We start from the raw sequence: 26,388 nt of genomic DNA on the forward strand, positions 1-26,388 counted from the left end.
GGTATTGCCTGATTTTTCGAGGCTCTGTCTGACAGCCTGATAAGCCATTGAATTTTCCTGAATTTTGAAAATATGCCTGATTTTGCCTGATGTTTTGCGAATGTGATAAAAAATGGGTAGTAAGGAACTGGATTTGAAACCATTGCTGTAGTGAAAAAGTGAAAATGTGGCTGAATCAAAGCAATCGAAAGATTCCCTTGAGTTCTTATTTAAAAAAGGGAATTAAAGGGAATCTTTCGATTGCTTTGATGCTTTGATTCAGTAGAATTATTCAACCAAGTAGGCTCACAACACATATTAGAGAGAAAATGAGGAGCGGTGACCAAAAAAGGTCATCACTTTACACGATAGTTCCGTTACTTTATCGTAGCCTGATTTTGCCTGATTTTTATATCGCCAGTTCCCTGATTTTTAGAAAAAAATGTTGGCAACCCTGATAAATATAATAGATTCAACTGTAGTGGTATAATTGATTCAATTGTAAATATGATAGATTCCACTACAAACGAATGATTTATTCTAGGTATTGAACCATAAATATAGTAAATAAAACTATATTGTTATGATAGATTGTGTGTTACTTGAATACTATAGTGTTCATCAGCAAAAACAAAAAAAAATAGTAAGTGTGGTGTGAGACCCAATATGTGTTCCCTATAGCGATCTTATCGCTGTTTTTAGGGCTCAGTCGATAGTTCCTGACATTGGTGGCAAAGCGCAAGCGTTCTCCGGTGATGAGGAAACATTTTCCTCTACCAGTTCCTGGCAGCGGTCGTGTAGAAGGCCGACAGCTCCTGGAATTGGGAAAGGTACACCTACTCTGACTGACCGGGAAATCGACGTGGGTCTCGACGTTCTTTTACACGATCCTGACAGGAAACTAGCATTATAGTAAGTCAATTAAATCAATCATATTATTATAATTGAATCAATCATATTTATAATCAAATCAATTATATTAATATAGTTGAATCTATCATATTTATATTTAAATCAATCATACAATTATAGTTGATTCTACTATAATTATTGTTGAATGTATAACATCAATCGTGCATTATAGTTGAATCTATTATATTTATAGTTGAATGCACAAAATTAATCATACAACTATAGTTGAATGTATTGTATACATTGTTAAATGTACGAAATCATAATCCACTAATCGTTAATCCACCATCATAATAATCCACTTATATTCAATCATATATCTGATTGCTTCTCGGCCAACTATAGTTATTAAAATTTCAACAATACATATAATAGACAATCTGACTATTATATGTATTGTTGAAGTTTTAATAACTATAGTTGGCCGAGAAGCAATCAGATATATGATTGAATAAAAGTGGATTATTGTTGGAAATACTATGCTTTTTTTCTCCGTATATGATTATATTTTAGGCATAAATGGATTAGCCTGGCTCAGCGTGTGATTTTCTCAAAAAACGGCATATTTTGTTTTTCTTGCGTAAAGCGTCATGGCGGCCATTGTTTAAGGTAAAATTGAAAATTTCAAACATGTGTTTATACCCAGGGGTGGAAAACAGAAAAAAAAAACAAAAAAAGCGCTCAAATGTCAAATTGATCTGATTAAATTAAAGCAAGTATCAAATTTTGTTTCATTAGAATGAGCATCATTAAAACTTTTTTAAGTCTTTGAGAGAGTTTTGCATTGGATAGGTTTACAAGTTTTACCAAACTGAGCATGCCTCATCTATAAAACAATAGCTTTGTTGATTTTGTTTGGTTACGGCTCGCATTTTTATCATGAACGATTACAAATCTTTTCAAAAAGTGCTCATTTTTCTGTCGAAAAGTTAAAAAATGCAGATAAATGCTGCAGCGAATTCTATTTGCCTGACCTAGGTTTATACGTAAGTGTTCGGTAGTTGAACACCACTGGATGCATCCATCCAGGAGAAATAGTTCAGTACTGATAAGGTATCATCGCCTCCCGACTACAGGGGAAGGTTTTTTTTCCAATCGGGTTGTGCCTGCTTCTGATGTGTTGATTGGCATTATCGTTGCCATTGGATCCATTACCGTTTTGTGGTTGCTAGTAAAAAAGAGTGTCTGTCGCTTGTGTCGATTTTTTACTGCAACGGTACTGGTCCGGTCAGCATACAAAGCAATCTGCAAGCCGACATTCTAAGGTTGAGGGATGAATCATCCTAAGGGATGAAAATCCCGAAAAAAAGACATTCTAAGGCAGCTGGTGGTTTGGCGAAACCAGAACGATTGGTCATCTCTTGGTATCCGCGCATACTGTTGTTCGTGGTGAATTCAACGGTGGCTCAGGGCAACCTAACTCAGTTTGCGGACATCGAAGGCTGGAATTTCTATCCGGACAAGGTAACTTTGCTCTGATCGATCATATGGTCCTTCTAGCCGGATGAGTGACCATTTGCTGCATGTGGATATTATCCTGGCGCCATTTTACTGTGATCACAAAGGTGTGATCGCACAAAGGATTATTTTCGCCATCGCTGTCAATTCATTCTACCCAGATAAGCTCTTTATCGGCTATATGTCAAGCCCTTAATTGAACGGTGGATAGGTTTTAATTCCTTCCATTTTTTTTCTTTTGATTTTGAAGATTAGTTACGCTTTCGGAAGGTGATTTTTCTGGTGAAGTGTCACTCAGCAATGGTTCAACTGAACAGCTTTTTGGTTGCGACTCTGGTTGGCGATTGAATTACCAAGGTGTGGACTTGGGAGTTACGGAACAACGTTATCAACTTGGTTGCGGTTTGGGCGACTGGGAATGCTGCGATTGGGTTCGAAGGGTTCGAACAATAAAGCAAGGTTTTCGGTGGCGGTGGCGGTGGTCAATCTACAACACCGGAAGTTATCCGGTAAAATTGGAAGCGACCAGCAATGGTGCTGGCGGAAAGACAACACTCTTCGGAAAGGAAAGGTAATGATCTGGTATGTCTCTGTAACTCTTTAAGGCAATTTATTTTGAACATTTTTTTAGTTTTTTGGTTTGATGCAACTGTTTGGAGTTTGGAACAATTGGTTCGTTTTCTACAAACGATATTTGGTTTCTAAATTAAGTCGTGGTTCAGAAATTGAATGCAGTTTAGATTGTGAGATTCGAAAAATTTTCGGACAATATATTTGTTTTTTTTTAAGTTATCAGGTTTGAGGTTGCCAGTTTAAATTTTGATGCAGGACATTTAGGGCTGTCCCAACGGTGTATGCAAAACACGGTTTTCGACCACACTAAAACAGTCCGTCTGGCACCGGTGGCGTAAATTGCTGTTTTAGCACAGTTATCGATTTCAAAATTCCCAACAGTTATACGCCTTTGTTCCAAATTCATGCAAATTTGAAACAGGATTTCAAAATATACGACAGACCAATTTAGACGTTAGGGGTTCACGGTCAGAAAATTTTAGCCAATGATGGTTATTTTCACACATGTTTGGGAGTTTGGGTAGCATTGAGTGTAATAATTGTTTCTTTTTGAGGAATTATTTGAATGTTTTCTCCCGCCAAAACCGGTCAATACGTAACATAAATTGAGAAAACATGTTAACAAAACCCGTATCAAGTATAAAAAATGTATGTCACACTATTCTTGACTTCATATTTTAAGAAATAGCTTTTGGCCTCAACGATTCAGTGAGCCCAGTCAGCTTTTCTCGAATTCAAACGTTATATGAATAAGAAAAGGAAAATAACAGAAGTATCCTAATGAAATTAACGCAAAACAACAATGAACTTTAAAATAATTTCAAAAATTTGAATATCAGTTTAATGACCGATTTTTGTCAAAAGTTTTTAACAATATTTATAATCTACACGAACAATATATCATATTTCACGGTTTTAATATAAAAACCGTGAAATATGATATATTGTTCGATAACAGTGACTAAACTTACGTGATTCTTAGAATAAATTGCTTTTAATTTCTGGCTAAAAAAGCCGTCTGCTACATTACAAACAACTGATAATCATGAAAATTTTACTTAAGAATACATGAAGGGAGCATGTTTGCCAATCTGTTTAGTTTGCCCAAACAAAAGCACAATATTTACCTATCTTCAAAAGGTATCTCGAAAACAAGAACTGGTAAACTAAATTAATAATTGGAATCAGCACCCCAAAATGAGTCAGTTTTTAAAAGATTTTTTTTTTTTCAATTAAACTTTTTTTCTCGCTGCGTATAGTCATTTTGGCTTGGCGAAGCTTTACTTCGTTCAATCATAGATAAAAATCGGTTTCAACTGGTGTCTGCAAATGACCCAATGTTTTGGTCGAAACTAGTAGTCAGGTCGTCGTCTATGAAGCAAGTTCAAACTAGTCAAAATGGTCAAAACCGATCCAGCTTGACAGGAGGTTTTGTTACGGCCTGGAAGAAATCGGTCGAAGTCATTTAGAAAAAGAAAGGTATTCAATCGTCAATCCCTTTCTACTTGTTTCGAACAAACTTCATTAAAAAGACTTTAAGTTAATGAAATCCTGGTAGAATAATGACGGTGTACCCGAGCAGACTTTTATAGCAAAATTAAAGCAAATTTTGCTATCACGCCTTGAGAGCCAAACTTGCTCTCATTTTGCTTGACATAAGGTGGTACACAGCAAAAATGAGAGCAAAGATTTCCATACTTGGTTAGCAAAGTGATACCAAATTTTGCTAAAACTGAGACCCTAACTACACCTCATTTTCCGAGAGCTTATAGAGCACAATGATGCCAATATAAGGTATCACATAATATTCACTGAAAGCAAAATTTGGCCTCAATTTACCCCTAAAAATAAAAAAAAAGAGCGATCGTTTGGGTTTCAAAAAATGCTTAAATTGGCTTCACTTTGCTAACCTTGTATGATAATCTTTGCTATCATTTTTTGCTGTGTATCATCTTATGTCAAGCAAAATGTGAGCAAAATTGACTTTCAAGGCGTGATAGCAATATATGCTATAGTTTTGCAGACAAGAATTTCAAGTTATAGTTAGTATCGTTAATTCGCAAGGAAATTTTATCTTGTCAACTAACCGCCTGAAAGTATACATCTACAGTACAAATCTGAAACTTCGCATAAAGAACAGAATTTGCTAACAATAATGTTTCTTTATACGTTCTACAATGCGTGAGAAATAGATAATCTACCAAATTATGTTATTATAATAATTGCAGACCTTAAGGCGTATTGACTACGGTTCATTACTTTTCTATTACGTTTTCTATAAAAAAAAAGTCAACAAAATAAGTTATTACTCTAAAAAGAATGGCCAAAAAATAAGTTTTAAAATGTATTTTTTTGTAAATAATAAAAAATAAAATTGAGGAAATGGGAAGTTATCGCCTGGAATGGGTTCACGAAATTTATAAATTTTTATGTCATAATTATCTCGAAAGCGATGATTTATTCTCCTGTATCGTTCTGGTATAATGTATTTTGAATATCAATCGACAATTATCGACAAAATCTAAACACAAAAAAAAATCTGGTTTGAAAAATTCTAAATAGACCCGAGCAGACTTTTAAGGAATTTTTTTTATTCGTGTATGCAAATTGAGAACGAAATTTTGGTATTGAACCACATTAACTCCGGCAAACTGATACCAAATTTCGCTAACAAAACATGATAACATAATTTGGTATATTTTTCGCAAAAGTCTTTTCTGTTTTCTACGAAGTGTATATAACGAGGTTTATTATTTTTAATCGAACATGTGAATGAAACTGGTTGAGTTGATCGAAATTGAGCTGAAAAATAAGTTCATCAGTAAATTTTACGCTCGATTTCGGTTGATAAAAACCCTTTCTCACAACTCCATCAAGTCAAACGCCTAAATTTATGTAAAAAATGAGGCTAAAATTTCGCATATGATATTTTTATAAGGAACACCGGGGAAAATGTAGACTTTTTTCGTATACATAGTTGAACATTGAAGAACCATAAAGAAATCAGTAGTAGACCAATTTTGGTAAAACAAAGCTCAATGTGCTGCTGAAAAAAGCTGAACAAAGCTTGATAAATCAAATTCTTAGGTTTTTTTTTAATATTCTGTGGGTTGTTTACATTAATTTACAGCCCTAATTTAAAAATATATCTAGAACCAAAGTTTGAGTGTTCAGATAAAATTAACTTTTTTCCTCATATTAAACGCTGTTTGTTTTACTTACTTTTCAATGTGAATGTAAGGATAGTCTCAATGCGATATTGTCCCTTAAGATTGAATCCAATTAAAAATAATGCACATTGGATTGCAACTGGACATCGTAGTTAAAAATCAAAAAGTGAAAAAGTCCATACAAAGTTTCAGTGTTGGATACCATTTGACATCAACATTCAGAACAATAAGTTTGAAAAAAGTTCTTTTTTTTAAATATCAACTGTCTCCACTAATCCCGTTGTACCTTAACACTAACGCCTTTATGCAGACTAAGCAATGTGAAGCATGAGAAAAACACTATTTATTTCCTTTTTGTAATTCTAGGCTTTGCATATTCAAAGGCGCTTAAATATATTCAATTCACCATACTGTTGATTTTTTGTTTGTTAAAAGCTTTAAATTGCTTATATGAAAAAGAACTAACAAATTATTTTTGGAGATTGGCCCACAGCGGACTTGTAAAGCTTTTTTTTATATAAGAACTAGCTGACCCGTTGTGCTTTGCTACACCTTCCGGAAATAAATGTAATTTGTAAAAATTTATTAAAATTTAGATTAAAGAGAGCATTTTTATAAATCAAACCTCATCATACTTCAGAACCAACAACTTTGAAATGAGAGCTGCAGCTGCAGTTCTGAATAGCAATTCAAAGATGGTATATATTATTTACTGAAACTTGATCTCTAAACTCGTTTTTCAAGATCTGAAATTTGTACTCTGTAGTACAGAGTAGGTACAGAGTCTGTACCCAAAAAAACCTTTTTAAATATGGCCCCTTCTTTGAAAAGCTCTTTATCTTAAATTTACATGGGAGTTCTCCCATCTTTTTCAATTTTGTCCTGCACTGCTTGAAGAAGGTAAGCAAATTTAACCGGCTCGATACCCAAACAGCACTTATCATGGTAATGAAAAATATATTAAATTAGTTATGTATTAAATACAGTCCAAATTTCTATTTTTTTAAATAAATTTACTACGGTAAACATATAAATATTTAAAAAAATATCATTTGCATCACTAAATAATCTCTTTGATATTCAAATATTCAAAAATGTAGGCAAAAACAAATTTCTAAGTTTACATTTGTCCCGTATATTGGGGCAAGTGTCAATGCAACAAAGCTTATTTACAGATGCGTCAGAGTAATGGCTTTAAAATGGATTTAATACGAATTCCTGTTTTTTCTTCTATCAAGTTTCACTGATATATCTGCAGTATTCCTGCAATATAAATTTATGTTTGTGAATCCACTTTTAACGAATGCTGTTCAAAGGGAATGACCTTCATTTACAAAGACATTTAAGAATTTTCAATATCCGCTGCAGTTTCAACATTCGGAATACCCCTTCTGGTCTTTCCAACATATTGAATCATTTTGAAGATGAATTTCTTAAAAGTTCGACGTTTGCCCTTGCCCCACTGTGTAAGTTGACAGAAGGGAATATTGTTTTTAACACTTTAAGGGTAAACTTGAAATTTCTCTTATAAATTTTGCGTACAGTTGAATATCAGTTCTAAAGTCTCGCTTTTCAAAAACGAAGCGGATTAAAAGTCTCTTTTATGCAGCCATGTAACACAAAAACACTTTTCATGTTAAGTACGTACTTGAATTGGTATGTAAGCAAAAAGTACGATGGTTTTTTCAGAATTATTTAAAATAAAAAGCTCCCATTTTCATTTCTAAATTCGTTTCAGTTGTGTATTTGGGCCGAAGTAACAATTTCTAGAAGAAAACATAATTTTTAATTTTGTTTAACAGAAAAAGTTGAATGTTCTAATGTTCCTTAAATGAAAAGTCGAATGCTACCTACATTAACACGAACTAAATATGGAAGTATTTTTGCAAATCTTTCAATTGGTTTTGATTCGATTGATAAAATACCAATCCGTGTCACATCTAGGCGTCATTTATTACCATGTGCTGTGTACAAATCAAATAAGCAAGAAAAAAAAAACACATCTAGGTTGCATATCGCCCCACGTGTTTGAGAAATAGGCGCCTTATTGTTAAATTTCCAGCAATCAATGAACAGTGTGCTTTGGTTACTATCCTCTTGCGACGACGTTTGCTCGCCCATGGAGACGAAAAACAAACCCCAGGTTGAGAAATACGCGCCAAAATATTCCTACTGATCAGTATGCTATGCCTGGGTTACTTTCCTTTTGCGACGTCGGCTCTCGACGCCTCGACCATAGAGACGAAAAACAAACCGCCCAAAGGAAAAAAAAAATCTCAAGAAAATGGATGTCATGACTTTAATTTGTTTCGAAAAACTACAAATTTTGTATGGAAGCCTCTACTTCCTTAAGTCGGATGGAGTTTTGACTATTACAGAAACCATCCCCGGCCTCAAAAACCCTCAGATGCCAGTTTTGACGATGATCGGTTCAGTAGTTTCCGAGTCTATAGGGAACAGACAGACAGACAAACATTCATTTTTATATATATAGATAGATGTTTTGAAAATTTAAAGTTAATTATTTTGAAAGAACTAATAAGAGGAGAACAAATTCCTCGCTTTGAATATGTTCATCTCAGTATGCAAAATTTAAAAAAAAATTTAGAATGTAACATTCTCGTAATCGATTGATTTGAACTTATACTCAATCTTTTCCTTTTTAACTATAATTTAAAGCAAAACTGTTTGCATTCTAATTTACTGCAGCATTGGGGAAAATAAATTTTCATTCGAATAAAATCCGTATTCCTGAAACCTTTTGGAAATTAAAAATTTCGCCGATGCCGAGCTCAAAATTTCGGCAATTGATATTTATCGATTCTCTTAACTTGACAACAGGCGGTTGAACGAAAATTATGGGATGAATAAACCCAAGAGGCTTAAAATCCCAAATAAAACAACAAAACAAACAAAGGTTGAACGAAAAAATTCAGCAGCGTAAATGTCTAACGGATTGTTAGTTTTGTCAAGATACTACTATGTAAACATTTGAACAGTGTGAAAACAACTTACCATGGACATCGCGTTCCTTCCTATCTTATCCGGTTTTGGATACGAACCAGCTCTATGTGTTGACCAAATCAATGATGGAATAGGGCATTAATTGCTGGTGGTATTGGTTACTGCCTTGGATACTACAGTTTCCGTATGGTGATCTATTAGATACGTCGCGTCCGCTCTGAAGGATACCTCCACTTTGGTGTTACTTTCTCCACAGCCGAACTCGTAGGGGAAGAGTATTCACGTTCAACAATACTCAGGTAGAGTGACTCCAGTCGTCGGCGGATGACCCATTCCAGTCGGTGACGGCTTCGCCGGGAACCATCCGAGTAGTTCTGTATGGTACCGGACGTTTGCTGTGGTAAACGGGAACCCAGGCTGAGCTGCTATTGGCCGGTACACGGTCAACTTCTTGTGATAGTTATCACAGACGGGAGACGGTTTATTAAGAACCGAAAGTTTATCAAATATATGTGATAGTTACCTCCAGATTTTCCATTTTCTAGAACAAACGGTCGTTTAATTGTGAATATACGGTATTTATAAATTCCGAACCGGAAACTCAAACGAATGAACGCAAACACAAAAATGACATGAGTGCATTTGTTTTGTTATTGAATAATACACGATCATTTTTATTTACGCAATACATCTAAAAATATAGCTAGTGTAGTGTTGTTTTAAAACAACACAATAACTTAAATCAAACTATATTGGAAACGCGTTAATAATGTTAAATGTATTAATTAAAAATAAAAAGCAAATATCTATCGATTTTTCAAAAGGACGTATGCGCCAAATGTAAACAAATCGAGTTATCAACTGGGTGAAAAGTACGTTGGAAGACCTACATTTCGAATCTACTCACTCGTCTGATGGATGATTTGGGTTTAAATTATTGAGAAAACAATTTTTTTTTTGCTGGAAGCTCATGGACCTGTCAAACTTTAAACGCGATTTTCTCGAAACAGTGATGTTGGCGCCTTCGCCTTTTACTAAAATCAATATCGAATTAGCCTATGATATTAAATTATTAGTTTAATATTTAAGATGTGAGATATATCAGACAAAATATGCTATCGTATTTTTTTAATGAATAAACAATTTAAATAAATTATTTTTAATATTTGATGAACGAAAATTATGACAAGACTCAAAACTGTTTAGTCGTATCATTTGAAATAACATGATTCCGTTTCACGGCATGAATAATTTAAATAACCTTCAAATGTAATCAAATACATATCAAATAATAAATTAATGAATGATTATTTATTAAATGAAATTCCCGAAATAGCAATATTCTTACTGATTTTCCAACCATGAATAAAAAGGTGTATTATGAAAGCGCATTTTTCTAACATTATATTCATTATTTTCACAATTCTTGTAATATATGTAAAATAATTACTACTAACCGTTCATTCATAGCGTTTCAAAGGCTTTCGATAGTTGGAAGGCGAGAAAGCAGTTTTCATAATAGATTTACATAAAAAAAATTTGTAAGGTTTAAATAAAATTTCCTTCAAAATAGCATCAGAACATGCACGGATAAGAATATTGAAAACCAAAATGCGCTTTTATTCTTTTATATGTATATTAGTGAAGTTTTAATTATGTCAAGTTTCGCTATATAACTAAGCTTTAAATTTGATTTAGGATTTTTATTTTTTTTAACTAAGGATGCTCAAATGATGCCAAATTTTGCTACAAGTTTTCTCGGCGTGTACTATACTTTTTCGTACGTGTATCTACGAGACAAAAATCACAACTTTTGAAGATGGCAAAATCTTAACCCATTTGCATATCAGAAAGTGTTTTGCAACAAGCTGAGCAAACCATTTTAACGTTAAAACGGAAGAAGCATTAAGAACGCATCCACTTCTTGAAAGGCATCTGAACATAAAACCCCGAAAAGCGGAAGCTTCTTTCTGTAGATATGGTCCGTGCGCAGTGGAGTAAAGTGTATTTTTTTCACTTTTCTCGTTTTTCATTCACATCTGAAGAAACATCATACAGTTAGACAGTCGATCAGACAGACAGACAGACAGGCGGATGAGAAAGACGATGATGATGATGAGTTGTTGAACCGAGCCATCTGATGATGCCGGTTTAAAAATAACACATTCACAAAATTTTACTGCCTTTTTCCTAGATGTAGAATAAGGTTAAGAAAAAGCGTAGGAAAACTCACCTGTTAAGTAGAATAAAACAACTTCCGCTAACGGGTGAGTCGTTGAGGTCCAAAACTTGTTGATGAACTTGACCGGAAATGCACCCCCTGAAAACAGCTGACCAATACACTCACTGAACCACTTTTTTTTTTTGTTATCTGAGCATAACACAATTTTTCGTAATTTTTCTACCGTTCATCAACGGATCCTTGAGATTATTTACTCGAAACTTTCAAACGAGGCGCGTGTGCGTGCACATCTTATCCACACGGCAAGGTGTTGTTTAGTCATAAAAAGACGCAAGTACCAAAAAATGCACAAAAAAGTACAAAACACAACAGTTTTGTTTTCCTTCGTTGAAACACTTCTGTCGTTTACGCAGCACAGCTCTTTTTAAACAGAATTTTCACATGACTTTGCAGATCACATAGAAAAAAGAAGGGAAAAAATCTCACTAGCCTCAGGCGGAAATTTTCGCTTGCCGGCTGAAAATTTTCACGCGTGTAATCGTTTTCCCCCTTGAGTTTGATCACAAAATAAATGGCACCTTTTTTCTCTTCTCCACACAGGTTCCATCCACAAAAACCGCCAAATGGGCCCTCTCAGAAGCCACCAGCTAGCCCAAATGCCGGGAGAATCAAACAGCTAACCAAATCGAAGAAAAAATGCCGATGGAAACAACCAAACGACGAAAAATCAGTTTTCATGAATATTCAATAAGTTGGGACGATTGTCGCTTGGACATTAGGCCGAAACCCGATCAATCACTACCACCGTACCCAAATCCGAAGAAGAACACTCTCATCAACATATGGCACTTTGAAGCACATTGGCGGAATTTCACAGACTGCTTTCGTCCCCAGCGATTTCGGAACGATCTTAATTCCAACTACTTTCTGCAACCGAACACCTTCGAGGAATTTGCTTACTGTCAACCGAAAACGATGCACTCAATTACGATATATTCGCCCACGAAACCGTTTAAAAAGACTTCACTACAATAACTGTCCTGCCTGATCCTCCTGGAAACATCACTCAACTTGCATTTTCTTTTTGACGCAAATTTTAATTTCTAAACAGCCTATGCCCCAAAGTACAGAATAAGTATAAAGAAAAAAAGGAGGATTCGTGCCACCCGCTTCCGTCAACGTACGATTCGAAACTGAAAACGAAGTTTCACGCTCCTCGATCAATCTGCTGCTGTTCGCTGCTGAAATTCAAACGGGGAAAAAACTCAACTCAGCGTTGGAGAATGTACGGATTTCTCCGTAGATCTTTGGATTTTAAGCATTCTACGGAGCTACGGATCGATTGGATTTTCATCATTTCCTACGAATTTTCTACGCTTTACCGAAAAAATTATAGGGAAAATTCTACCTGGCGACCAAATAATAAGGTAATCAACTTTTATCTTGCCAAAATCAGTACATTTCTCGATTTTCGTCAAACCTAAGGACTTGAGCGATTTGCAATCTAGCAACGCTGCTCGTGCTCAGCACGTATAGTCGAGTATAAAATTGCTCTCATCGCTCTCAGGGATTCTCACTTGCCCTGCCGGTTCAAACCAAAACAATCCCACCCACCTCTCGCCAACAGATTTTTCCTTATCAATGAGTCCATATACCTAACGACGAGACCCACTGAGAAAATCCAACTTGGCTCTAGTCCACCAACGGATGCTGCCGCATGGTTGATGCCGGGCCGGGGCTATCGCAGCAACAAAACCCCGTAGGTGCGTCAGATGCAACATCGCTCTCTCGTAATTTATTTCCCGAGAGCGCGGTATACTCTCCGGCAACTGATTTTTAAATACCTCTTCGCAACGTTCCTAACGGGTGGTAACTAAAAATTTAATTTGGCAAGATATTGAAAAAAGTTGGAATTAAGTGCCGAAGGGCGAAGACTACCTACCTACCTAAGGATGAGATAAAAGATCTGCACTGCGATCCGGAGCCATCGTCTTCACTTGATGCCAAGTTCTCGTCAACTGTGCGGATTTCAGTGGCTAGACTACGCCGCCACGAGCTTCTGGGCCTGCCTCTTCTTCGATGCTCATCTGGTTTTCAGTCAAGCGCCTCTCTGCATATTTCGTTATCATCCCTTCGCAGCGTGTGCCCAATCCTTCTCCACTTACGTTCCCGATTTCTGGCGCCTTTTAATTACAACGGCGATGAAGTTCCATGCAGCGTTACCACATATACAGATTTTTCTGTAAGTATACAGATTTTTTGGAAATTTTGTAACACAGAATCTCTATATACAGATTACAGATAATTGGAAATTTATACAGATTTCATACAGATTTTCAGAAAATCAGAGATTTTCCAAGATATTTTGATTATACTTCGAGTCAATCAATAATAATCTACTTTGATGATTCAATCATTCATTATTTATCACGCTTGCAAATAAGAAAAAAAAACTTCCAGATTAGAGTTTGGAACCGTTACTATGCAAAACAACATGCAAAGGGTTGAAGAAAGTTTTAAAACCTGTGTTTAAGAATCATATACCAAAATTGGTCATTGTCTTATAGGAAATGTAACTTGTAATAGTAAAGAGTATTGACACAATGTTCAAATCCCAACTGATTGTTAAACCCCAGAAGTACACAGATCGTTATATTTAACGGAATATATCGACCTAAAACTTTGCGTGACCTTATTTTTTCACACATGGCGGACATGTATTTTGTCCGTTACAATTAATCGGACAAAGTTAAACCAAAAACAGTTCGCGTATACAAAATATCAGGTTTAACACTGGTTTGACATGTCGCACAAATAGTAGCCCGCAGTAATCAGCAGCGTAGTCCAAATGACGCATTATAAAAAGGTCACCGTAGTTAAGCGTAAGTATCCGGAATGAAAATTTTTGATACAGATTTCAATACAGATTTTTGAGATTTCATACAGATTAAAAAGATTTTTTGGCTCGAAAATACAGATTTAAATGGGGCAACGCTGGTTCCATGTTTGAGATTCAGTTGCTAGGCCACCAAGCGCGAAAGATGTTCCGCAGGCAGCGATTCACAAAAACTTGCAGTTTTCGCGTCGTCATCGCATATGTGCACCAAGTTTCACACCCGTACAGCAATACAGATTTGACGTTTGATTTGAAGATTCGGATTTTAGTTCATAGAGAGATCTGGCGTGAGCGCCAGATGTTTCGAAGACTCGCAAACGCAAATCGGGATTTTCTAATCCGGGTTTCGATATCTTTCTTGGTACCACCATCAGGCTACCAAGATACTGGAAGCACTCCACTTTCTCAACCTGTTGTCCAGCTATCACGAAATCGGAACGTTTTTCTTTGTTGATTTCCATTCCAATACACTTGTCGTAAACCAAGGTTTTACTTATTCTGTTTACCGTCTTCTCGTTGTTCCGTTCCTGTGATGCTCACACTAGAACATCCGAATTAAGAATGACCAGATTTTTTTTTTCCGGGATTTTAAGCCCAATGGGTTTATTCATCCCAAAATGACCAGATTTGCACAAGTGCCATTCTATTTATAGTGAAAAGATACCGCGCTACACGAAAATATTTTGCCATCAAAGAAGCCGGGTTTTCATTATCGCATTTTATAGAGATGGGCCAAACCTGGGGACTGAGATGAAGAGAGAAAATACGTCAATGATCACACAAATTGTGCAGCCAATGATTGAATTTGTGGTAATTTGTGGCAATTTGTTAGGGAAAATGAGCAGGTTTGAGTTAAAGTGAGAGAAACCAGTGCTCAGAGAGAGTGAAAATGTGCAAATTGTTGTACGTTGTTGCAATTTGTGAAGCAGTTGTGGAATTTTGATCATTACCATTCCAAATGTGAAAAATTCTCTTTCGATTTCAAGCTCTTGGGCCAAACGGCTCATTTCAATGAGCCGGTTCATTTGAGCGGCTAAAAATTGAACCGTGTCAGTCGTGTCACGCAGCTCAACAGCAGAAAGCCGTTCGTTCGTTCTCTCGAACCAAAAGAACAGTGGTGGGTGGTGTGGTGACTGGTGGTTCAAAAAAAGAGCCGAAAAACGGCTCGGAAAAGAGCCCCGACATTCCCGCTCAACTCTGGTTCACAAACTAAATGGCAAGCGCTGAGTTTGGAGAGCCGTTCGATTCGATCAAATGAACGGCTCGGTCCCCATTCTCTGCTCGGTTCTTTTTCGAGTGGTGTCGTTTCTTTTTTGTAATCACCACCACCCACCACGGTTCTTTTGGTTCAAGAGAACGAACGAACGGATTTCTGCTGTTCTCCGCTTTTCAGTTTTTGTTGCTTGTTTAGTGTTGGGAGCAGGGATGCCAATGTGCCTGATTTTTCGAGGCTCTTATTATGGGAAGTTGGCTTACCGCGTAGGCAAAGCTACGAATAAATGATTTTCAAAACTTCAAATTTTAGTTTGATTTATAATTTAGGCAACATTTTACCCCACATTCCCCTATTACATTGCGATCAGATTTTAATATTCACTTACGGCATCCTCCATGAAAGCGCTGCAGCGCACTGTGTGGCCACGAATCGGCTTCATCCTCTGCCCTGATGTGGGCAAGCTTTCCTTCGCCGCCTTCGGTGCTAGTTTCGGATCTGCTGCCGCTTTCGTTTTGCCCAAGTGGCCGATGCCCCTGATGTATAGCAGCCTGCGCTGCTGATGACGTTCGCTGGGCAACGCCAATGCTGATGCTGTGTTGCAAACCGGAAAGCAGCTTGTGCTGCTGGAGCTGATGCGTCTGGGCACCACCGTCGTTGCTGCTAGCTGACCTGTTGAGTGAGCGCGGTTTACGCTTCCGTTGAAGTTGTGCGGCCGACCAGGCTACGGATGCCACAGCTGACAGTGCGGCATGGGAAATCCTGCTGACGTAGTAACCGACCGGTAGCACTTGGGCCACGGAAATGATGGTCGAACCGAAAAACCACGATTGATGCTGATGTAGCGAGAAAATTCCTGCTGGAGCTGCTTTAATCTGACGACACCAATCACCTCGACTGATGCTGCTGCGGACGCAGCGGATTGCGAGCACCTCGGGGACCGATCTCCCAATTGATTCGATCGACAATAGGATTGAAGACGTGCAGCTGGCACCGCAGGTGGTGATTGTCCTGCCGAAACCGCCTCAAATTGTGCTGCTAAGGCACCGGAATAATTCCAAACTGGATCGCTAAACAATGTTGCAATTGCTGGTGCAGTGGAGACGAAACTGGTGACAATGATATGTTGCTTGTGGCCCCCCTTGTGCTGCCACTGGTATAGCCAACTGCCTACTGATGAAGCTGCAAAATCGCCCTGTGGACGATTCCACGTCGTTTCTGCTGGTAGCAAATCTTGGCCACCACCTTGGCCTATCTGCCGATGTTTTTCCTTCGGAGGTTCTCTCCGCCGGAAGTAAATCGCCGTGTGAGACGTGTGGTGATGAAATGAACTGGGGTAGAAATAAAAAAGGGGCCCTGCGAATGCGGGACACAACTGGGTTACTTCCTTTCCGGACCAGTTTAATAATATTGAGGCTACTCACTTTGTAGACCCCTTTTTGTATGGGATTTTCCCCGATGTCGTTCCGGGCGTGGCGGAGGGTTTCTTTTTGGATTCCCCTATTGGATCGGCGTCGGTGCTTGCTCGGCCGTTGGTGGACCTCGGAATCGGAAAGCGATATTTGCAGCGTGGATCCGCTTTTTTCCGATGCTGTCGCTCTGTTGCGGATCGCGGGCTTCTTTTCCGTCCCACTCGAGGGCTTTTTGTGCCTCAATTTCTGTGCACACGCGTTTAACTCGACAGCAAGCACGCTGTCACAACTTTTCGTCCGAAGCTATTAAATTTTCTCCCGGAACTGGATCTGTCAAACAGGATTTTTTCCTTTTTTCGTCCCTGTAGGAATTTGCCGTCTTCTGCTCGAATTCTGTCAAACCGTGCTGGTTTGTGTTCGAATTTTTTCCGACCAGGGATGAGATCGGTTTATGTTGTACGCTTAATGTAATTTAGTTAAGGGATGGGTTTTATCAAAAATAATGTTGCCATTCGCTCATATCGTATCGAAAGTATCATGACTAACGTATAGTAAAACTTATATGTAACACTCTACCTGACAACCTAAAAAGCCATTGAATTTGCCTGATTTTTCGAAATATGCCTGATTTTGTCTGATTTTTACGAATGTGAAGAAAAATGAGTAGTAAGGAACTGGATTAGGTACTGTTGCTGAAGTGGGAAAGTGGAAATGTGGCTGAATCAAAGCAATCGAAAGATTCCCTTGAATTCTCATTTAAAAAAATAAATTAAAGGGAATCTTACGATTGCTTTGATGCTATGATTCAGTAGAATTATTCAACCAAGTAGGTTCACAACACATATTAGAGAGAAAATGAGAAGCGATGATCAAAAAATAAAAAAGGTCATCACTTTCAGCGAAATTTCCGTTACTTTATCGTAGCCTGATTTTGCCTAATTTTTATTTCGTCAGTTCCCAGATTTTTGCAAAAAAAAATGTTGGCAACCCTGTATGGGAGAGTAGACTGGCCCAACTTTGTATGGGATGATTTTTACAACTTTTTTTTCAACGCGGCACCCAATAGATTGGTGCATTTAGGTGAAAAAATGACTTTCTGAAAGTTTCAGGTCATTTGGAAGAAGCACGAGCTGGCGCAAGGGACTTGAAATTTGTATGGAGATTTTCGGCAAAATGTATGAAAAATCGACATACTTTCACTCTTTGTGTTCTAAAATATGTTTCCAGTATGCTAGAAAGCTCAGAATTTCAGGAATTGTAGTTCAAACAATGACAAACAAGTTTGTAGAAGATTGTGACGCGATTCGAGTTGACAGTGATGAGTTATCCGCAACCGAATTTGTGATTTTTTTCCTATGGAAACATTCGTCCAAAATTCTAAAGAAATCGCATTTCAAGGTTCCTGCCTGAAATATTGCACCTCGCGTAACTTTTGATCTCATCGATAGAACTTTTCGAAAATTTCAGACATGCTAGCTTCATATTTCAACAATCGCTGTGCAAAATTTCAATAAAAAATGTTGCGTAGTTTCAGAGATATTGCAGTTTGAATGAGAAAAGTCCAAAAAGTCCGATTTTCGAAGAATTACTGTTTCTCAGGCCAATTTCCAGAAAGCTCAAACTTTGTGATATAATAGTGTGATAGTTGAGCTATCTAACGCAAAAAATTTGATCAAAAAATATCATCAGAGTAAAAAGTTATGGAAGTTCAAAGTCGAAGTGAGAGTGCGCGTGCTTCCAATTTCTATACAATTATGAACGGTACTGTATATCGTGAACGGTGTATGGGCTAATAATCGCCAGGGCTTTTAGATCTAGGGTGGAACAACTTTGACACAAAGTAGGCGCGGTGAAGAAGTTGGCACGCAAGCCAAAATTTTGACAGCCTATTACATTGTTTACGTTTTGTGTCAAAGAAAATCAATGAAAAGCATGCCGAAAAAGTCGTGCTTTGGTAGTGGTGTTTTATATGACGTCACCATCAACTTGATTGAATCGTTTTTGTTTTACAACAAACAACAGTGGCTGTAATGCCAAAACGGAGAAACAATCTCCTAGCTCCTCGGGCAAAAGCTGTAAGTTCCATTTAAATAATTCCCCGTAGAAACTCATAAAAACTGTTCTCTTCTTCAATCTTCCAACAGCGTTGTTCAATAGAAAGAAAGGTAAAGCTGAACCGTCTGACGGCCAACATCAGATGGCCCAGGTAGAGCAGACAGCAGCGGTCAAGAGATCCCAGCTGGCCTACGTTGACGCATCGATGGTCAAACCTCCTCGGCAGGTGATCAGCAAGCAAATCAAGTACGGCACAGCCAAGGCTCCGGTTGTTTCGCCGGCCGCTCGGATAGCATCACTCAAGAACGTGGGCGGCAACATAACTAGGACTCAAGGTGGTTCCCGACGTACGGAGTAGCATCAACATCACTTTTGGGCGAAATTGTTTTCACTGGTATGGGGGAGCGTAAAGCAATCTTCATCGAATTACTAAGGAAAAACTAGGAACGAAAACTGAACACACTAATCTAACCCATACGTTAAGCAGTACGAAGACAGTCATACAAGAGAAGATCGTATCAGTGGCCACGACTGTACTAGGAACGCTTCGTGCTCTGCTCAGCTACTACCCGGAGCATAGCAGTTTTTTCAAGCAGATGATTGCTTACAGACCTGTGATAGAAAAAACTCTCGCCATTTTCACCGCGGCCAGCAGTAAAAATTACGACCTCATTCTAAGAAAAATATAAGCCTGATGATTTAAATATATTTTTATTAGAAACAATTTTTTTAAATTTTGATACACAATAATGCAGAATAACTACAAAGATAAATTTTGACACTCTCACTATTTTTAATTCCTTAACAAAAAAAATCGGATCCGGACCATCGTTTGCTCGCTCTTTCCTCAACGATCTTCATTGTTTCCCTCTGCGAATGTTTTTCAGCTGTTCAGCGGAAATGCTCGGGCCACTGGACAACCGGAAGCAATCGATCGCACTTTTTTCGGGATGGCTTGGCTCTTGAATTTGAATTGTGCCTCAAAGACGTTCACGAATACTTCCGAATAATAAACTGAATTGATGACTAATAATAACTTAACGTTCACCTGAAAATAAAGAGAAAATTCATTATTGATTGTGACTTTTTTTTAATAATATAACCAAAGGAAATTGAAAGTCCATTGAAGTTTTCAGTGTAATTAATATCTTAAAATATATTAAAGTTTTCATTGGAAAGTAGGAAAATACTTGAAATATTGTACAACATATCATAGCATAAGAAGATTACAAATTAATTCCTTGTTTCCAAATTATATTAGGGCAGTTTTGCTTGGATTTTAATTTGAAATAAGTTTACTTTCCAACTTTTAGCAATTGAAATTATTCAGCTTTTCAATTCTGATGGTTCCAGAACTCACATTTTTCGCGTTTCTTCCGGTCCATTTCCTTCTCCTGAACGCAGACCATAAACATGTGATGAAATTCGTCCTCGTCGCTTTGCAATTTAGCCAGGTTTTTGCTTCTCTTGGTCTCGAACCGCTCGAGTCGAGCGTTTTCTGGAACGGGGGGATTCCTCGGCATCGTTCTTCGAAGATTTTCTAGTTGGTTCTATAGTATAGTTCCATCGGTTCCGTCATCACTCACTGTAATTAAAAAATCATAGCAAAAATGTTAAAAATTTGTAAGAGTAGGACTATAGTAGTACCTAATCTGACTTACCTTTATTTACTTGATTTATTCATTTTGGTGAACACAATTATCCAAGAATCGAGCAATTACATAACGGAAACCGTTTACCCATCTGCGCCAATCTCGCATCGAATTCTGGTTTCTTCTCCATCAGCTCGGATCAAGTGGCGCGACCCCTTCAGGACAGATTTAATTTCAGTATTTAATTAAATTATGAAATAAGCTTACTACCCACCTGATTCGGTATACTTCACGGAAATCGGAAACGTTGTATGCGACGATTCATTCTTGGTGTTCTCCTTCACTGAATAGTTGTTGTTGCTAAAAAGCCTGGAACTTCGCCTTACATTCTGGGCCTGCAGGGCACCGCCAGTCGTGTTGGGTGTTCGCGGCGTCATCAACTGATTGCATGTCTGACTAAACACAATCGGTTTGGTGTTTGCACTTTGTTGCTGCAGCAGCATCGTTGTTGCCCAGGAAGAAAAAAAAACTTAACTTAATACGGCAAAAGGAAATCGGAATATCTTATTCTTACCGTGGTGTTGCTTATCCTGTTAATTATGTTGCCCATTGTACCTAAATTGTGGTGGCCACGCATCTTTTTGTTACTGCACAGGAGAGCCACAGGAGGAACAGAGGGGAGAAAGATGTAGAAATTTACTGAAAAATTCACGAAACCAAAACAAATTTTAAATACTCACTGTCACTGAACCGATATTATTCCGTCACTCAATAATCTAAAACCGTGATACCTGCGTGCTTGATGCACTTTGATCCCTTCTTGTTTTGTAAACAATGTCACAGCATGGCTGATTGGGCTATTTGGCATTTTACACCACCCTAATCTATAAGCCCTGAATAATCGCACTAACTTGATCGCGTCGTCCCACAATGCAGCAGTTTATAGTTTTTCAAACCTATTTTGAACTTTTTGCAAAGATATTTGTTATGAAATAAGCTACAACTTTGCCGAAGACACAAACTTTTTATCTGTAATTCTCATTGTGACAATGCGATCAAGTTAGTACTAATAATCCACCTATACACCGTTCACGATATATCGATGAAATGCGAAAAAATCACACATTCAATTACGGATAACTCGACACAGTCAACTCGTATCGCGTCACGATCTTCTACAAACTTGGCCCTTATTCTGCGCCTCGAGTGACGTGACGTTAGTAGAGTCACCCAAGTCACTCTATTCCAGCAGTCGGTTTAGGTGAGGAACGTCACTTCGGATGAACTTTGTGAGTTCTTACCCTATTCTCGTAGTCACCGTGGGTGAGAATCGTCGCATTCGGGTGACGATTTTAGGTGACAATTGTCGGTACCTTTTCAGGTGGTGACGAGATAGAAATTTAATCGAGAATTTATGTAAATCACAATTTTAGGCTCTAAATGGTTAATTATACTAATGAATGATAGTTTTGGAAATAAAATTAAGCAAATTTATTAGCAAATATGATTTTTAAATATATTGAAACTTTTTCATTGCTATCTCAAATATGTAATTTGGATTGGAATACTGAATGGAAAGTATGATCTTCTAATGAAATCTAAAATTCAGATTTAATTGAAGTTTGTTTTTCGAACCGTTAAAACGATGAAATGACGAAAACTTTGGAATTCAAATATTATAGTACTTTTAATTTTATTTTCACTTTTTAATAATATGCTATGCAAAGAAACCGGATTTAGGTTTATGTGACCGAAATTTGTCGTTTGAATCTGATGCTGCTGCTGCTATTTCGTTGGTTTCGATAAATGCTCGGCATTCCATGATCTCCTATCTGGCAGGCGAAACAACTTCCGGCATGCCACGGGGGTAACTTCAGTTGAGGAAAATATATAAACCGGCAGCATTCGCCATTACTGAAAACGAAAAAAAAAAACTTAACTTCTCTTGGATGATCGAACAGTTTCAGGTACAAAACACAAATTATTTTACATACCTGATAAACCTTTGGAAATGTTTAACAAACACCGCCTTTTTGTGCGCTGGGTTTTTGGAGCAGCAGCCGTCGGCATCTGATTTTTTTCCCCGGCAATATGACCCAGATCCGAACTTAGCTTTGATGAACGAAATTTCCACTTACGTCGCACAAATCGTCCGTTTTTCTTCCTGAAGCAGCTTGCTGTAACCGTACCATCCGATGATGGCCATTTTCGAACCGAAATTCTAACCCGAAATTCTAAAAACTTACTTCGGAAAATCCGAAGCGAGAGCAAAATCCAAACAACACCAGCAAAATTCTACCATTTTGACAGATGTGTTCATTCGGTCACTCACCTAGAGTGAACCTCTGTCACTTTACCCACAACGACTCCGGGAATAAGGTGACAAATCTCACGGTGACTCGAGGTGAGGTGACAATCGTCACCTCATGCGCGGCGCAGAATAAGGGCCCTTGTTTGTCATTGTTTGAACTACAATTCCTGAAATTCTGAGCTTTCTAGCATATTGGAAACATATTTTAGAACATAAAGAGTGAAAGTATGTCGATTTTTCATACATTTTGCCGAAAATCTCCATACAAATTTCAATTCTTTTGCGCCAGCTCGTGCTTCTTCCAAATGATCTGAAACTTTCAGAAAGTCATTTTTTCACCTAAATGCACCAACCTAGAGGGTGCCGCGTGGAATATAAAGATTTTTTTTTTGTTATGGGCCAGTCTAATGGGAGAGCAACCAAGAGCTATTTATTTGAACCAGCTCTTTTGGAAACAACGAACGAATCGTAAGAGCACCTGTATCCGTGGTCCAAACAGCCGGTTTAGACCCAAATTCCGACCCGAGCAACCACACTGGTGATCCATTATACCAGTTTCAACTCAACTTTTTTTAGAGCTGGTATAAGGATTGATCCAAAACTGATGAGATTTGGATCCAATTTGACGCAGTTCTAAACCGTTTGACAGTTAATGGAACACGAGTGCAGTTGCCAGTTTTTTCATTGGATCGGATCTAATTTCTTTAGTTCAATTCTTGTATAAATTAGACCCAAGAATAGACCACGAATACAGATGCTCTAAGACCCGATAGGAAATTTGACAGTTGAAAAATTTCGCCGTTCAGTCTGGCTACGAATCACCCTACTAAATCAATGACCCTATTTAGTATGCCGATTAATCGGGCTACGCTTGAATAAGAAATAGGTGCCATACTAAATCGGCTGATGAGTAGGCTCACACAATTACGCATGCTTTGGTAGCACAATAAGTTGATAGACGTAATCGGGGGGGATCGGTCAATTTAGTAGGTTTTCGTACGACTCTATTTAGTTGGCAAACTTTCAGCATATTTAGTATGGAATGGTCATAACTGAATTAGTTTTTGACATGTGTTGTGTGATGGAGTTCATCGAAGGGAAAGCTTGGCCCACGATAGCACGGAAGACTTCGTCAGTGCTCATCAGCAGTTTGTTCGAGTGGCGAGCGGGTTTCTATCGGTTCCGTCATGACGACGTCAACCTGACCAAGTTCCCGGACGTTTGCCGGGCATGCCTGAAACCGTAATCGAAGGTGTTCATGATTCCGATGGAGGCATCGCTGACGACGCCCTCACCGTGGGCCAGTTTCTGGATGAGGTGCCGGAGGTGAGTTGATGGAATAAAAAATTTATTTTCGAAATTAGTTTGATTGTTTTCCTCTTATTTCAATAGAAAAACATTCAGCTCTCGGAATCCGTTTGTACCGGTTGGGTGGAGGAGCTGGAACGGATTTCCACCTTCAGGTGCGAGCAGCTGTTGAGTCAGAAGTTTACGGAAGCCTTGGTAGATCGTTGGAGTTTTGCAGTGCTTGGATGGCAAGCTTCTCCACAGGACAGATCGTTTGCCGAACGGCTACTGTAGTATGCTAGGTTCAAAGATTCCGGCATTCTCATTGCCGAATGAGCCAGTTTGCAGGTTCGTGCCTCCACCATCAGGCTACCTGCCAAAAATTTACTTCGCCAACCACCTGGAGACATTTTTACTACAGAAAAATAAAAATACCTCTACTGGACTTGCTCCGAGATACGAAAATGAACCATTTACATAAATCGCCCTATTTAGTCGGATGGTACTTTTGCGGTCAATCAATCCGGCTATTTAGTCGGATTGAGTTGGGCGGTAGGAAGAAAAATCAATTTTTGAGGTCAATCAATCCGGCTATTTAGTACGATTGGGTAGGGTGGTAGGAAAAAAATCGATGTTGGCGGTCAATCAATTCAGCTATTTAGTCGGATTGCGTAGGGTGGTAGGGAAAAAAAATCAATTTTAAGGGTCAGTCAATCCGGCTATTTAGTACGATTTGGTAGGCTGGTAGAAAAACAATCGATTTTTGTGGTCAATCAATTCTGCTATTTAGTCGGATTGAGTTGGGTGGTACAAAGAAAAATCTATTTTTGCTGTCAAACAATCCGGCTATTTAGTGCGATTGGGTAGGGTGGTAGGAAAAACAATCGATTTTTGAGGCCAATCAATCCTGCTATTTAGTCGGATTGAGTCGGGTGGTTAATACTAAATAGCTCGTTTGATACCCCTATTAAATAGCTGAACGTCGAAAATCTCATCAACTTTATCGCCCTACTAATCAGGCGATTAAGTCGGTTCCTACACAATCATGCTACTCATCACCCTATTTGATAGGCCTACGAAATCGGCTTATTAATCGGCTGATGCCCAGCAAAAACTCCCATAAGCGACGTTGCAACAATAGGCCTATTAGTATGATCGAAAATCGGCCGACGCACCCTTCGCGAGCCGACTAAGTATGGTGAATAGTAGGGTGTATTTCCTATCGGGGATGTCATGCTGAGGCGACAAGCATCGCTTTGCGTTCTAAGTTCCAATAAGAAAGCAATGCAACGCATTGGTATGTCATACTGGCGCGCCATGTCGCTTCGAAATTCACTACAAATCATCACTTTCGCATGGGGCTCATCCCAAAACTATATTACAAGTCAATCAATCACTCATAAGATCAATAGTCGATTATGCTATCACTGTGTATGCTTCTACTAATAACACAAACATCAAAAAAATTCAAGCAGCTTACAACACGTCCTTAAGAATTTCCATGAGATTACTAAAGTCTACACCTAATCAAGTTTTACTGAGTGAAACTGGAGAGATTCCAGTAGAAACTAGAGCAAAGTTCCTAGCATTCAAAGAAATTGCCAAGATTTTTTATTTCAGGAACAGCCCGATCATGGATACGTTAATTTCTTCACTAAACTCCACCTCAACGCTCACTAAACTCGCCTTTATAGAAAAAATTGCAATAGAAAATAAAAACCTCTTAACACAAATGTGCTCCATTAACCATAGAATGCCAAACGAGATCAACATAATCGAAGTATTTTCAAATCTGAATACAATCACTAAAAGATCAACTAACGCGATAATTCTAAAACAAACAGCTCTAAATATGATAAGGGAAAAATATGAAAACTTTTACAAAATTTATACCGACGGTTCGAAAACGGAAGAGTATACCGGATTTGGATTCTACGATGATACAGAGAAGTTATCAGAAAGCTACAAATTAAATTCCAATTTTACCATAACAAACGCCGAACTTATGGCCATACTAACAGCTATCCAATACGCGGTTCGAAAAATGATAAATAAAATATGCATACTTACAGACTCCTAAAGTAGCTGCGAATTGCTGAAAAACAGAAACAAAGATAATTACATAATAAACGAAATATTACTATCAGTTCAAAATTCCTCACTACAAAAAATTGTGATTCAATGGATCCCCAGCCACTGTAACATCTTGGGAAATGAACGAGCAGATCATGCTGCTAAATCTTCGAGATTCAAAGTTAATGTTGAACCATACGGATTAACACTGGGAGACACACTGCTTACCTATAAAAAAGAAATAATACAGGAATGGAATAGTAATTACAAACGAATTTCAGAACAAAAAGGTAGAAAACATTTCGAAATAA

The 26,388-nt window shown here is 38.0% G+C and overlaps 1 protein-coding gene and 2 long non-coding RNA genes across 3 annotated transcripts in view; 1 reads left to right on the forward strand and 2 right to left on the reverse strand.

The window, feature by feature from the left end:
- Nucleotides 1-12,461, reverse strand: part of LOC129756623 (A disintegrin and metalloproteinase with thrombospondin motifs 9) — a 935,923-nt gene extending 923,462 nt beyond the window's left edge. The window contains exon 1 of the mRNA XM_055753535.1: nucleotides 11,290-12,461. The gene's annotated coding sequence lies outside the window, so the exon portion shown is untranslated. The remainder of the gene's footprint in view (nucleotides 1-11,289) is intronic.
- LOC129756625 (uncharacterized) lies at nucleotides 2,112-13,768 on the forward strand. Its single transcript, XR_008739502.1, has 3 exons — nucleotides 2,112-2,355; nucleotides 2,600-2,920; nucleotides 11,839-13,768. It is a non-coding gene; the product is annotated as an uncharacterized LOC129756625 (long non-coding RNA).
- Nucleotides 13,769-19,605: 5,837 nt separating this feature from the next.
- Nucleotides 19,606-21,078, reverse strand: LOC129756624 (uncharacterized). Its single transcript, XR_008739501.1, has 5 exons — nucleotides 20,981-21,078; nucleotides 20,681-20,897; nucleotides 20,476-20,621; nucleotides 20,175-20,399; nucleotides 19,606-19,862 (listed from the first exon to the last, which is right to left on the reverse strand). It is a non-coding gene; the product is annotated as an uncharacterized LOC129756624 (long non-coding RNA).
- Nucleotides 21,079-26,388: the final 5,310 nt, after the last annotated feature.

This window comes from Uranotaenia lowii, chromosome 3 (genome assembly GCF_029784155.1).
Source record: "Uranotaenia lowii strain MFRU-FL chromosome 3, ASM2978415v1, whole genome shotgun sequence".
NCBI classification, from domain to species: Eukaryota; Metazoa; Arthropoda; class Insecta; order Diptera; family Culicidae; genus Uranotaenia; species Uranotaenia lowii.